The following is a 13947-nucleotide window of genomic DNA, read 5'->3' as shown; positions in this document are numbered from 1 at the left end:
TCTTCAAATTTTCAACTCAAATTGCTATCTCTTGTTTATTCATAAATTGTTTACCTAGCCATAAGTCTGATAGGTAATATCTTTTGTGTTCTTCAAATTCTTTTTGCAACTTTTCTCTCTATATTTAGATCATGATTCAATTTTGATTTATCTTGATAAATAATGTAAGATATTGGTCTTCAACATACATATGGATTCAGCATCAGGGTCAACTACTGATGGTAAATTCTTCAACTTGAAAAGGCTACAAAAGTCACAAGTAAAGTAGAGAGTGCATTATCTTTTGTTTATAGATGATTCAATGCAGCCTCTGAAGTTGAGATGCAGCAAAGTATGGACCGATTTTCTGCTGCTTATGCTAATTTTAGTTTAACAACCAACACCAAGAAAACAGAGGTGCTTCATCAACCATCATGGCACCATTCATATGTGTAATCACAAGGTACAGCAAATGGAAAATTTTTAAATATTGTGGATAAGTTCATTTACCTTGGTAGTGTACTTTCCAGGGATGTACACATTAATCTATGCATTGTACACATTCACACACACACACACACACACACACACACACACATACACACACATACACACACACACACACACACACACACACACACACACACACACACACACACTGCCAGAACTTCCTCAGTGTTTGGGAGGCTCTGAAGGAACGTGTGGGAGAAAAGAGGGATTTGATTACCAGACTGAAGGTCTATGGAGTCTACAGAGCCATTGTGCTGACCTCATTGTTGTAATCCTGTTAAACCTGGACAGTATACCAGTACCATGCCAGAAAACTGAATTGCTTCCATTTAAAATGTCTCAGGAAGAATCTGAAGATCATCTGGCAGGGTAAGATATCAGACATTGAGGTCTTTTCTTGAACTTAACTGTCAAGCATTCAAACTGTACTACAGAGAGCACAACTTCAATATTTGTCAAATTTGTCAAATCTGGAACTATGCCCAAAGGCCTATAAAACCGCACATATCCTTTGACCCAGCAGTGCCATTACTTGGTCTGTATCCCATAAAGGCTATCATAAAGGAAAGAAAAGGACCCAAATGTGCAAAAATGTTTGTAGCAGCTCTTTTTGTGGTAATAAAGAATTGGAAAATGAGTAAATGTCCATAAATTGAGGAATGACTGAATAAGCTGTGGTATATGAAGGTAATGGAATGTTATTGTCTTATAAAAATGATGAACAAGCAGATTTTAGAAAGACCTGGAAAGATTTACAAGAACTGATTCTGAGTGAAACAAGTAGACCCAGGAATATATTGTACGTCATAACAGCAAGAATGTGTGATGATCAACTATGAAAGATTTGGTTCTTCTCAGTGATTCAGCGATCCAAAGCATTCCCAACAGACTTTGGACAAAAAATGCCATTTGCATCCAGAAAAAGAACTTTGGAGATTGAATGTAAATCAAAACATGCTAAGTTCACTTCTTTTTTCTGTTTTTTTTCTTTCCCATGGTTTTTCCCTTTTATTCTGATTTTTCTTCCCCAATATGATTCATAAAGCAATGCATATTAAAATAAACAAATAAATTGTTAAAACTATCTTCATATATATTTTGAAAATAAAAAGTTATTATTAAAAATACACACTTGCCAAAAAGATCATTTTGTAGTAAATTTAGATGGGGAAAGTATTTATATAGTAGTCAAAAAAAGTAATACAAACATATTCCGAAGGTCTCTTTTAAGACCTTAAGAATTGCTTATGTGATATAATAAACACTAGCACAGGACCACCCAGCATGGTGCGCCCTCACCTGTGCTGTGCTCTATAAACAAAGCAGAATTGAATTAACTCAGAAGTAATACAAGATGCACAAATTTTAAAAATCCACCCTAAATGCTTACATGGACTATTTGTGCTTGACCAGTGATAAAGCATGCTGAGTTCATAGTGTCTGAACAGCCACAATTGAACACACTTGTAACTTGTCTATAACAAAGTGATGTGATTTTGGTCCTTTTCAAAAATGGACAACAACAAACAATCTTGGTAAGTGGTATAAAATATTTATCTATGCCTAATTTCTATGTTTGTCCAATAAATTTTTATCAAATAATGAATCATTATCCCCAAACGGAAAACTTTACAACTGTAAAATACAAAGTCACTATTTTTACTTGTTGCTGTACATTTTATATCTACTCTGTTCCACTGATCTACTTTTGTATTTCCTAGCCAATACAAATTTATGATTACAGCCTTATAATATTGTTTGAGAACTGGTATTATCAAACCTTCCTCATTTATGTTTTTACATTAATTCCTTTAATATTCTTGAGTTTTTGTCCTTCCAAGTGAATTTTGATTTGTTAAAATTCTAATTCAGTAAAACATTTTTTTAACCTATTGAAGCCCCAATTTCTTCTTCTGTAAAATAAGTGAGGAGATATATTGGACTAAATGATTTTAAAATACTTTTCAGATCTAGGTATGTAATTATATGAAATACATCTGCTCCATTATGAGAATTATTATTTTTCACCTCTCCTTTTTAAATTTTTAACATTTAAATTCTACCTCCATAAAGACTTATGTTGACCTTTCAATTCCATTCTTACTGCTATCTAAACTTTTACAAAAACATCCTAACTGGCTTTTCTTCAGACTTCTTTTCCTTCACTTCTCTTATTTAGTACCAACAGAACATTTTTGCTATATTATGGATCTGATCATGTCTCGTAGCTCTATGAGGAGCTTCCATACTGAAAAGACCAGTGTACTTGGCGTGGAAAAAAACAAAACCTGAATACACAGCCTGCCTTTAATACTATCTATAACTGTCAGCAAATGAAAACACTGAGATTGTTTTATTATTTGCAAAAATATGAGGTACTTCAGATATTCCAGATAAAGCTACATTAGAAGAACCATTAAAAAAAGCTATAACAATAATTGAGGTAATATAATGGGCTTTAACCAGGCCCTGATGTAACTCCCATTAAGAATTATTTGATCTACACAGATAAAAAAGTCAGTAATTCATAGTAAGAATTTAACAAGGTGAGAGTGAGGAAGCAAGACTAAAGAGTACACAGGAAACTGAAAAAAATGATGGAAAATAGATCAATAGGTCCTTAGGGTCAAACCAGTCACAGTTTCTTCTCAGATTTGATCAGTTCTTCATTTGCTTGCATCAGCCTCCATTTTAAGCATGTGTCCATGAAAAGGAAGGTTGGTTTTTAACAAAACCAGACTAGAATCTATCAATCAGCAACTTCCATTCCTCTGTATCTTATGATTTCATCCTTAGTAAATTTTCTTTTGTCCTCCTTGCTGTGTCAGTTATTTACGCTTCTCCAGTGCTTGAATCACAGCACTAACGGACCAACTGACCTTAGAGCCACAAGTGACCTTAGAAGTTATCTGGTTCATTCCTTTTATTTTGATATACATAGGAACTGAGTCTCAGAAATCATATTACCTAAGTTTAAAAAATAATATGCAAGATTTAAACACTGGCTGTTTGACTTCAGAGTCAGAATTCTTTCCCCTGAGTTTAGGATGAGTGTTAACAGCTTTCCTAAAACAGGTGCTTATCTCAGAAATAAGAAAATATGAATTAAGTAATCTTTAAACATTAAAGTATTGTATAAATCCATTATTATTGTGGACAGAAAAGATTTGTGATTTTCTAATCATAGGGAACTTTATCAAAAAAAGACAAAATCAGACTTCGGTAATTACTGGAGGCACAAATATATGATTTTTAGGGGGTGACTGCAGGTACTTACAGATTAACTCTGTGTCTTCCTCAACGTTACATAGCTAGTGACTATTCAGTCAGGATTTGAATATAGGACTATAGTATCAATAATTTATTCACTAGAGCACACTGCCTCTATTCAGGTATTATTAATATTTGTTAATTGATAATTATAAATATATTGCTTATATTAATGCAATATAGTTACATCATTAACTATGCCAATTATATTTTATAGTATATAATATTAATATATCAATAATAATGTTATTCTTAATATTTTAATTACAATTACTTCTCAAAACTCTATCATAACTTCTTATAACTTACAGAATATAAGTCAACACGCCTAGACTGGTGGTAGGCCTCTAGCATCTGGCTCCAATCCATCTTTTTAGCTTTATATTCAATACATGTTTACATTTTCTATGTTTCATAATTTCCACCCCAATTCTTCAACACTATTTATCACAAACCAATGCTTCAAAACTCAACTTCTAAATACTACCTTATCCATGAAAGCCTTCTTTGACATTCGATCCTGAAAGCAATTTTTCCTGTCTTCTATATTCCTATAACATTTGGTTGCACATTGCTTTATGTAATGATCATTTTTGCCTCTGAGATTTAGCTGTGTACCTGTGTTCTCTCTTTCACTAGGTTGTATTCTCTTTGAAAAAAAAATCCTTTATTCATCTTTGACACACCTAGGATAGTGCCTTTGCTATATTAGGGAAATACTCAAAAAAGTTTTATTGAATGTTAAATGCTGAATATTACCATGTTCTATCCCTAAGTCAATTAGTACTTAATCATAACCACTACTTTAATGTTGAGATTTGCATACATTCTAAAGTGCATATTGTATTTTTAGAACAATATAAGGGCAGTTATGAAAACCTACATGCTTCTAATTATTTTCACCTCACTTTCCATTACACAGTCTGAATGAATACATATTGAGGTTTCTGTTTAGAAAATTCTTGAGAACCCATCACTCCTGAAACACAATAAATCAAAAGAGTCAGAGAAAAAATATGTCCTACCAGAATAATTAGGCTGTTCTAATTAGAAAGGTTCTCTGGAGAATAAATTAATGAACACCAATTAGAATATCCTTGAAAGCTGGGTATCTTCAATACCTAGCATAGTGCCCAGGACTTTTCAAAATTTTTGGACCAAGTTTTTATTTTGCATATGGAAAGCACCAAGAGAAACTTTCTCCACCAATGTGGGTTTGCCCTGCTCCTCAACCTGGAGTCTTAGAATGTCCTTTGAGTTCTAGAGAGTTTAAATGATTTGAACCGGGTTACACATCAAATATGTGACAAAGGACTTAATTGTAGGTTTTCCTTATTGTTTAGGCCAGCCCTCCACCCAGGATCATATACTACTTCTCTTGCCTAGAAAATAGCAGGTAGTTAATATTCATTGAATTTAATTTAATGTTGGAGAAATGCCTTCTAAAATTTGGTCTGATTTTTTTGACTGAGATGGAAAGCAGATTATGTGGAATAATATGACATAAGACATATACGACATAAGACAAAGTAACAAAAGAAGGAAAGAACCAGGTTCTTCATTGTGTTAAATTCTTCCTGACAATTTTATATTTATACTACACTAATAGAGAGCTGGATGTTTCTTTGTTTTTTTTTGTTTTGTTTTGTTTTGTTTTGTTTTAATTTGGACAGAAAGGCGTTATTTAAAATAGTCAAAACTATATTTGAGGAATAAAATTTGATAAACAAATGAACAATATACTTAAAGGAGACCAATTAAATTTTTATAATGCTCAAATTGAAAAGTTTTTGTAGATCTGAATTATATTTAGAGGTTATATGAGTGGAGAAAAAGGGTAGAAGGTTATATATGGAATCAACAAGAAGACTTAGCAAATGGAGTTTTGGATATGGAGAATAAGGTTAGAGAACAGTCAAGCAAGAATTCAAGATTACAAACCGGATTCCCAGAAGTATGGTTGTGACCTCAAATAAATAAATTTGTGGGAAGGCTACATTTAATAGAAATATTCAATGAGTTCCAGAAGTAAGGTATCTTCTAGCTTTAGGATTTCTTAAGAAAGGACAAGTAAAGGCTAGTAACTCTACATTAAGAAAAATATTTTTAGTAGTAAGTAACAAAAAAGTTAAAATTACTAGAAGTTCTTTTCCTTTAAATTTTGCAAATTACCAATTATTTGAATCAAATATTTTTATTTTATAAAGCACTATGGTTTATTGAAAGCAACAGAACAAAATTACTACAGCAAATGAATTTTCTGGAATCTCAGGACCTAAGGGCGGGCTTATTTCCAAGATTTTTGCCAGTAATAAGCCAGTAAAAGTGGCTAGTGGAAACTATCCCCCAAATTAGACACAAAGTCCCTAGTGTCTTAATGTTTAAAGTGACATTCTTGGCCAATGTAATCCGTTTCGAAGACGGTAAATGTAACATCTGTCCACCCCTCGCTTTTTTCAAGATGGCATTAGGTTGTATCCATACTTAATATCAAATAAGCTACAGCCTAGGCTAATTTAATTCAATTTTACAAAAATTGATCTGGCATACTAAACTATGTACAAATTAAGGATTTGTTTTCCAGTTTCAAATCTTAGCAATTTAAAACCTATAAGGTGGAACATAGAGAACTGCATTAATTATACAAATGCATATGTAACTTCTAAGAAAAGTAATTACTTTTTAAAAGCAGCAATAATATTTTTAAATGAATAGATATAATAATAAATTTGCCCAAAGTTACACAGCTGATGTCTGAAACCAGATGTGAACTTAAGCTCTAACTATTGTCATTTAACTGCTCCACAAAATATTTTCCAAAATGAGAATTACCAAAGGAATTTCTGTAAGATATTGAGCAGATCCTCTATGGAGTATTTATGGGAAGATGTGGATGAAAATCACAAGGAATTTGTAGGTATCTATCACCTGGGTTCTGTACAGTGAAGGAAATATATGTCAGCAAGATCAGACATGTATTACCTAAACATACATTGCTATGCAATTGCTTCTCTAAATGGAGAGTCCCACTCTTTGTCTCATCCAAGGGAAAATTTTTTAAAAAAAGGTAACCTATGTAGTTAGGAAATTTTTTTTTAATTTTATTTGGAAATTTTATTTTATTTTATTTGGAAAAATAAATCCAAATAAATTGGATCAAATTCCAACTCATCCTACCCCACCTCTGTATTTGTCTCAGTCTCTCTGTCTTTTTCCCCATCCAAAATGATCATTCTTTTATTTTTAGAACTTGTACCATTGCATTTTTGATCTAAGAACCATTGAGTCATGACTGATGAAGTTATGATTAACAGAACTACTGAAATCTTGCATGGTTCTCCCTTATCCTGATGTGGATCACATATGAGTCAACTGCTTGTGTCCTACTGCTATTTATTGTAAGACCTTTGAGTCCTTTCATTTATGCAACACTGGAAACAGGTTGACAATGGATTTAAATCCTTAAGAAAGACTTGGGCCAAGAGGGTAACTATGATACTAAATGCTTCTTGATTTTATGTTTTTACTAATTTAATTAAACTTTTTATTTAATTGGCCTTGAAACTGAGTGATTTATGAACAATAGGATGTAAAAAGAAATTGTATTCTGCAATGAGAAAGGCACAGGAATAAATGAAGGTAGAAAGACTGAGAGTAACATAACCTTTCACTTTACATTGCTTTTACAGAGGACAATTTAAGAACAATCTATAAAATAAAAGACAAATGACTATAATACAGAATACAAAATATCGGCAAACAAGTCAACTAATATTTATTGAGCACCTGACATTGGAGAAATACAAACTAGTACAAAATAAAGTTCTTCCCTCAGGAGTTTACAATCTATTTGGAGAGGGAATTCTTTAATTACATCTCATGAATGCTAGGAAAATATTTGATTTAACAGACTAAAATGTATGCTAATTCCTGTAGTAGGAGGGAACTATAGAAGATCAAAATAGCTACAGGGACTGGGTGATCAAATAAATGTGAAGAAAAATTAAAGAAGTCATGAAGGCCAGGATTATTCTTTAGATTACATTACCTGATTTTGATTACAGGAAGTAAAAGATAATACATAAGGCTGGATATCAGAGCCTTTCTCCTAAAAAAAAAAAAAAAAAAAAAAAAAAAAAAAAGCAGGGGGAGCTACATGGCTAAATGGATAGAACACCCACCTTGAAGTCAGAGGGACTTGAGTTCAAATCCTACTTCCCTCACTTAACACTTACTTAGGTGTGTGACCCAAGGCAAGTCACTTAATCCCAACTGCTTCCCCAGAAAAAAAGAAAAGAAAAATAGAGACATTTCTGTATGAAACTTGCTTAAAGTTTATAAGACTTACTTGTAAGGGCATGGTAAGAGTTAGATATTCTCATTTTGTGCAGTCCTCCCACAGGCAAAAAGTATTGTTCTGGATAAATTTGTTATGTTATTTGAAATTGTTATGTTATATATGAAATACCATATAAAGGAACAATAGATAAGAGTGATGGGCATGATGGCAGGAAGATTCAGTTGCCTGTATTCAAATTAAGACCCTGACACTTACTAGCTGTGTGACCTTGAACATTTAATGCTAATTGCCTCAGTGTCCTTATTTGTAAAACTGGGAGAAGGAAATAGCTAACCTCTCCAGTATCTCTGCCAAAAAACAAAACAAAACAAAACAAACAAACAAAAAAAACAAATAGGTTCTGAGGAGTTGAATAGAACTGAAATGAATGAACAATAATAAATATGAAACAGCATCTCTTTCAAACAGTCTGGAGAGAACATAAAGAGATGCTGTAGGTACACAAGATATTTCAACTAATGTAGGTACTTTACCCTTAGAGAATCTCCTTAAGCAAATCAACATTTATTAGAATTTCATATAGCTATTCTGGCTATTTTTAAGGATCTTTGAAGTTATGGACTGAGTTAGTATTGTTGCATACCAATTTTTTCAAAGTAATCAGAGATATATTTGGAGGCAAATCAGTAATGGAAACAAGGTGACAGCCATGTTTAAGATACAATATGATGTTAGTTTTAGATCAACTGTAGATTATTAAAGACACAAGGGTTTATTTGAATAATTGCTCTTTTAAAATTCATTACTTACCAAATTTGTAAGTTTCATAGGCTCTCAAATTTCATTCTATTCCCATATCTATTTATTCCCATTTTATAAGTCTTTGAATTAGATTTATTTAATCATCCAAGGGAAATGACTATCTTGAATAAAAAGATTTCCTGAGATGAAAGTTCTACAATCCCTCTCTGTAATTTCTTTAAATGTTTAACCCTTTTCTTTAATGGGGAAATATTTCTTATTGCTGGAAATTTGCAATATATGAGCATATTTCTTCAAAACTTCATTTCTAATTTGGTTGTTTGTATTCTAGAAATATTTTCTCCATAGAAACAATGGTTTTCTTTGTTATTTTTAACATGACTTATACAAATGCGTTCCATTGTTTCAATTCCCACATAAATTTCAGAGTCTGTTGCCTTTTTCTAACATTTTTGGAGAACACTAAAAATTTAGAACTTTTCCCAATATAATATTTAAATTTGCAAGGCTTCCTTATTATAGTCCAAAAAAAAGTTGATCTTGCTCCATGTAATCATAGGCCTACATCTTCTCTGTCCAAGCTAACAGCGAGATTCTTTTGTATCTGCTTTGCTTTAAAATTCCTTCTCCTCTGGCAAAAGACAACATGGATCTACATCTGGATACCCTTCATCTTTATTTCTTATATCCTTGTAGTTCATAGACATTCAAAATAATTCATGTACTGTTCTATTTCATTCATTCAATAAGCAGACTAAATAATTTCACACACCTTCCCTGAAATACTCTCTTCCCCTAGGATTATGAAACTTAAAACTTGACTCATCACATAATTTGAATGCAATAAATGGTCAGGGAAAATATGAGAAAATATAATATGGCACCATTAAAAATTGAACAGAAAAAAAAGTTGAGAAAGAAATTGTTTTTTCCCAAAATGCTGGCTCTTGAGTATAAGATTGACCAGATGGCAAATGCATTATTTCTTGTAAAAAATGTTTAAAGCTAAAAAGAGCATTTTAACAGTTATATGGGGTGGGTGATATGGGAAAGCAATAGGATCAGGACAAAGCAAAATTGAAAAAAATGCTAAAGCTGTCATCAGAAGAACATGCCAAGTTCATGGATCCAAAAGATTAGTTTCACAGATATGGTAGCTTCAGGTAGGGTATAGGGAGTGGTGAGAGAGGATCCTCAAGAAAGGAAACTACTCACGTAAAAATAATGGGAAGAGACACAGAAAATCAATCCTGGCATTCTGATATGTATACCACTAATTGGCAAACCATGTGGCCACATATCTCTACTAAATACAGTACAATAGAAAAGGAGCTCAGTAGTTTTGTCAAGTTCTCCTTAGTTTTCAGGGCCAGAATTCATCAGGCAGTAGCTACTAGAGAAATATAGTGATAGTACAGTGAGCCAAGACCTGGATGATTTAAAAATGAGTAGTCTTCTGTGCATCAAATGCAGCTGTGAAAATTCACATTTTTTTCTTACCATAATTGCAACTTTTTTTTTGTAAACAAAATAGAATCGATACTTTAACAATTGATTTCCTCAAACTTGAATCCTTATTTGATCACCAGTAGACATGAGTAATAACTGAAAAACAGGCTCATAACAGGAGACCCTTTAATAGCTGAGATCCATCATTGCCAGCAAAGAGCAGTCTCACCAATGGAAGGCATAGAATTTCAAGTATTTCAAAACCTTCTTACATCAAATAAAAATTCCTTTTGTAATCATTTGTTTTACCTGGATTAGGGAAATAACCTACTTGTTAGGAATCATCAGTCTACAATTATGTGCCATCTCAATTGTTCAAAAATGAGTCATTCCTTCTAAAAGAGGGCACTCTAAAAAACAGGGAAGAGGCATGCAAATTTCTAATGAGGATAAATTTAAGTGGAGGAAAACAAAACATACAGAGATCTCATCTGGATATGGCAAATCAGGCAAATATGCTAGATTTCTAATTTGTTGCAAAGATGTGACTGTGGACCACAATTGAGAAAAGGTTGGAGCAACTAAGTAGCACAGTGGATAGAATGCCAAACTTGGACGCAGGAAGACCTAAGTTTAAATCCAGTTTCAGATAATTACAAGATGTTTGACATTAGCCAAGTCACTTAACTCTGCTAAATCTCATAGATAAAATCAACTGGAGAAGGAAATAGCAAAACAAGCCAGGATCTTTGCCCAAAAAACTCCAAATGGGGTTATGAAATGTCACCCACATAGTGGAAATAACTGAACAAGAATAGCAAAAGGTGACCAAACAGCTAATTTTAGATATTTATATAAAAAGCCAATGTTTCACCCAACTTAAACATATAAAATGTTAACAATTCTTTATACTCAAGACTGATGCCTTGAACAATTTTTTGCCAAATGCTATTCTGATATCCATTTATATCGGACTACACAAAGAAAGAGGTATTCGCCATCTCCATGCCTGATCCTGCAGAGAGTACTGCATTGTACAAGTAATAAGAAGTCAGAGGAGATGGGTGTGGGTGGGGCCTTTGGCAGTCTGTGCATATTGTTAATGGAATGGGAGGGCAAGATGTATAATGATCCAAAGAATTTTGAAGATTCCAAAAATAAGAATGAGAGATTGTAAGATATGAAAGATGGAACTTTGTCAATTCTCAGACTTTCTTTTCTCCACAGACACAAAATCACAGAACTAAATAGAACTTTCAAAGCCAGGAACTCTGATCCTTTCTTTCTATGACAGATTAAGAAATTGAGGCCCTGAGAAGGGTTTTAATTTTCATAATGCCACAAGGCCATTTTGTGACCATTGAGATTAAAAGGCATCTGTATACAAGTCTAATACAAAGGCATTCTGTATACAAATCTAATGTTCTTATTACTATAATACTTGTTACTATAATAATATAGTGCCTTTCTATGTGATGGGAACACATATCATGTTTATAGCATTATTGTAGCATAAGAAAGTCCAAACTAAATAAAACTTTTCATTCTCCTGTTGCACATTATGGACTAAAAAGATTTCTTTTCCCCTATAGACCAGTGAAGACATAACATAAAATTTAATGAATTTGCATTAATATTAAGCATTCATAGTGTCAAGGGAGTTGTTAGAATATCAATTATAAATCTCTTGGCAAATAATTATTTTTCTTATTCCTTACTTATATCAAACATTTTCTCTCATAACAGTCTTCTTTCTCAGTACTTCTGCAAAATACAAAGTTTCTAAGTCAAAAATTAAGTTATTTTTTATAAGTGTATGCTGTAAGTGATGCATATTCCTCATAAATATGATGCTGAAATCCAAGGATGCTATTTAATGCTTCCTTAAAAAAGGAATTTGTATCACTAGTAATATGTATACTATTTAAAGACTATAGATACATTATTTTTACAATCATATATTCTGTAATAGGAAATCTAACAATATTTACATTTAAAAGATGGAATGAAATAGTAAATTTAATAAGAAATGGTAAGAAAGACAAAGATATTATTTTAAAAACAATAGCAACAACAAACAGAACTGGAAACTAAGGCTATAACATAATTAGCAGAGGGTAAGAAAAGTGGGTTAAGTTCAAAAGAAAAGTCAATGTTTTCTTGAGCAAATGAGGTAACTTGCCAGGAATTTGATCGGCTGACTAAATGGCACAGTGATTTTTGTTATCAGTAGGTAAAAGGATAATAAGGTGATCAAAGCAATTGATGATGGAGAAAATGGAAAGGAAAAAAACAAAACAAAACAAACAAACAAACAAAAAACAACCACAGATCAGAATAAGGGCATTTATGGGTCAGTGAATGATCATTTGGGGATTTGTTATGTATAATTGTAAAGAAAGGCTTCTTAAACTTTTTCCATTAATAATCTTTTTTTTTTTTTTGTCTGAGAAAATTTTACATGATTCTGGGTACATAGGTATTTCAAAGAAATATAAATAAATATATAATCATAAGAAGTCATACTTTTGCTATCTGGATTCTAAATCAAGTTTCCTCTTAGCTAGATAACTAGGTAGTTTTAGATACTTTTAATATATAATTTTAGTAAGCCACATTAAGTGAGAGAAATTTCTTTCTTTAAAATTTCTGTACCAAAGGGGTTTTTCTTTGTTTTTACATAGCAACAATATAAAGGTATTTGTATTTTTACTTGTTAGCATATTAAGGGCAAATAGACTGAATAAATATAAATCAATTTCTAAGTAGTAACACAGCAATCTCAGTTACATGGCACTCTATAAATTAAAACTATTAATAGGCATTTCAGAACATCTATAGTAAAATATGAATTAAGCATCATATGGAGACATGGCAACATCCTAAGATGCCTTCTAAATTCTCAGAGAATTAAATTGCTTTCAATACAATTGTAGTGTTATATTTGCTTTATCACAATTTTATAGACTTTCATAATTTATAGTATGTTGAGTGGTAATGGACTTTAGATATTAGAAAATCATAAAGTTAGAGCTAGAAATGACCTTACAAGTCAACTTGTCCCAATCCTTCATCTTACAAATGAGGAAACTGAAGCCCAGAGAAGTTATTTATCCAGAGATTCACAAGAAATAAATGATGAATAAGGATTCAAGCCCTGGGTCTATCCATACAGAGCCCTTATCAATATGCTACCATATTATCTATCTAATACAGATGAGAAATTATATTCTAAGTTCATGGTTAATTTGGCAATTATTAATTAAAAGGCACAATTAATCAGAATAGCACATTTACCCAATGATGACAGATGCTTATCACTGATATTAACTGTCCAAACCTGTGATTTTCATTAGTGTTAGAAACTCTTCATATGGAAATACTTCAATAATGCAGATTCACAACTTCATAGTTTAAATATAATCTCATTGTGTGTAGAGACTTTTTAATTTTTGGTATCTGTATTCTCAGTAAATTGCACAGTGCCTGGTATAAAGTAAGTATTTAATAAAAGTTGCTTGATTGGTTGGCTTTTGAGTAGCTTGGTTCTCCAATAGCTTAGGTAGTTAATTTGTTCATGGTCACAGAATTATTGCATGTCAAGATAGAAAGTGAACCAAGCTCTTCGTACTCTACAGTTAGATCTCCATCCACTTTATACTATTGATTCTCTAATG

Source organism: Sminthopsis crassicaudata, chromosome 6 (genome assembly GCF_048593235.1).
Source record: "Sminthopsis crassicaudata isolate SCR6 chromosome 6, ASM4859323v1, whole genome shotgun sequence".
NCBI classification, from domain to species: domain Eukaryota; kingdom Metazoa; phylum Chordata; class Mammalia; order Dasyuromorphia; family Dasyuridae; genus Sminthopsis; species Sminthopsis crassicaudata.
The sequence above is the reverse complement of the archived record's forward strand: the minus strand, read 5'-3'. Positions refer to the sequence as shown.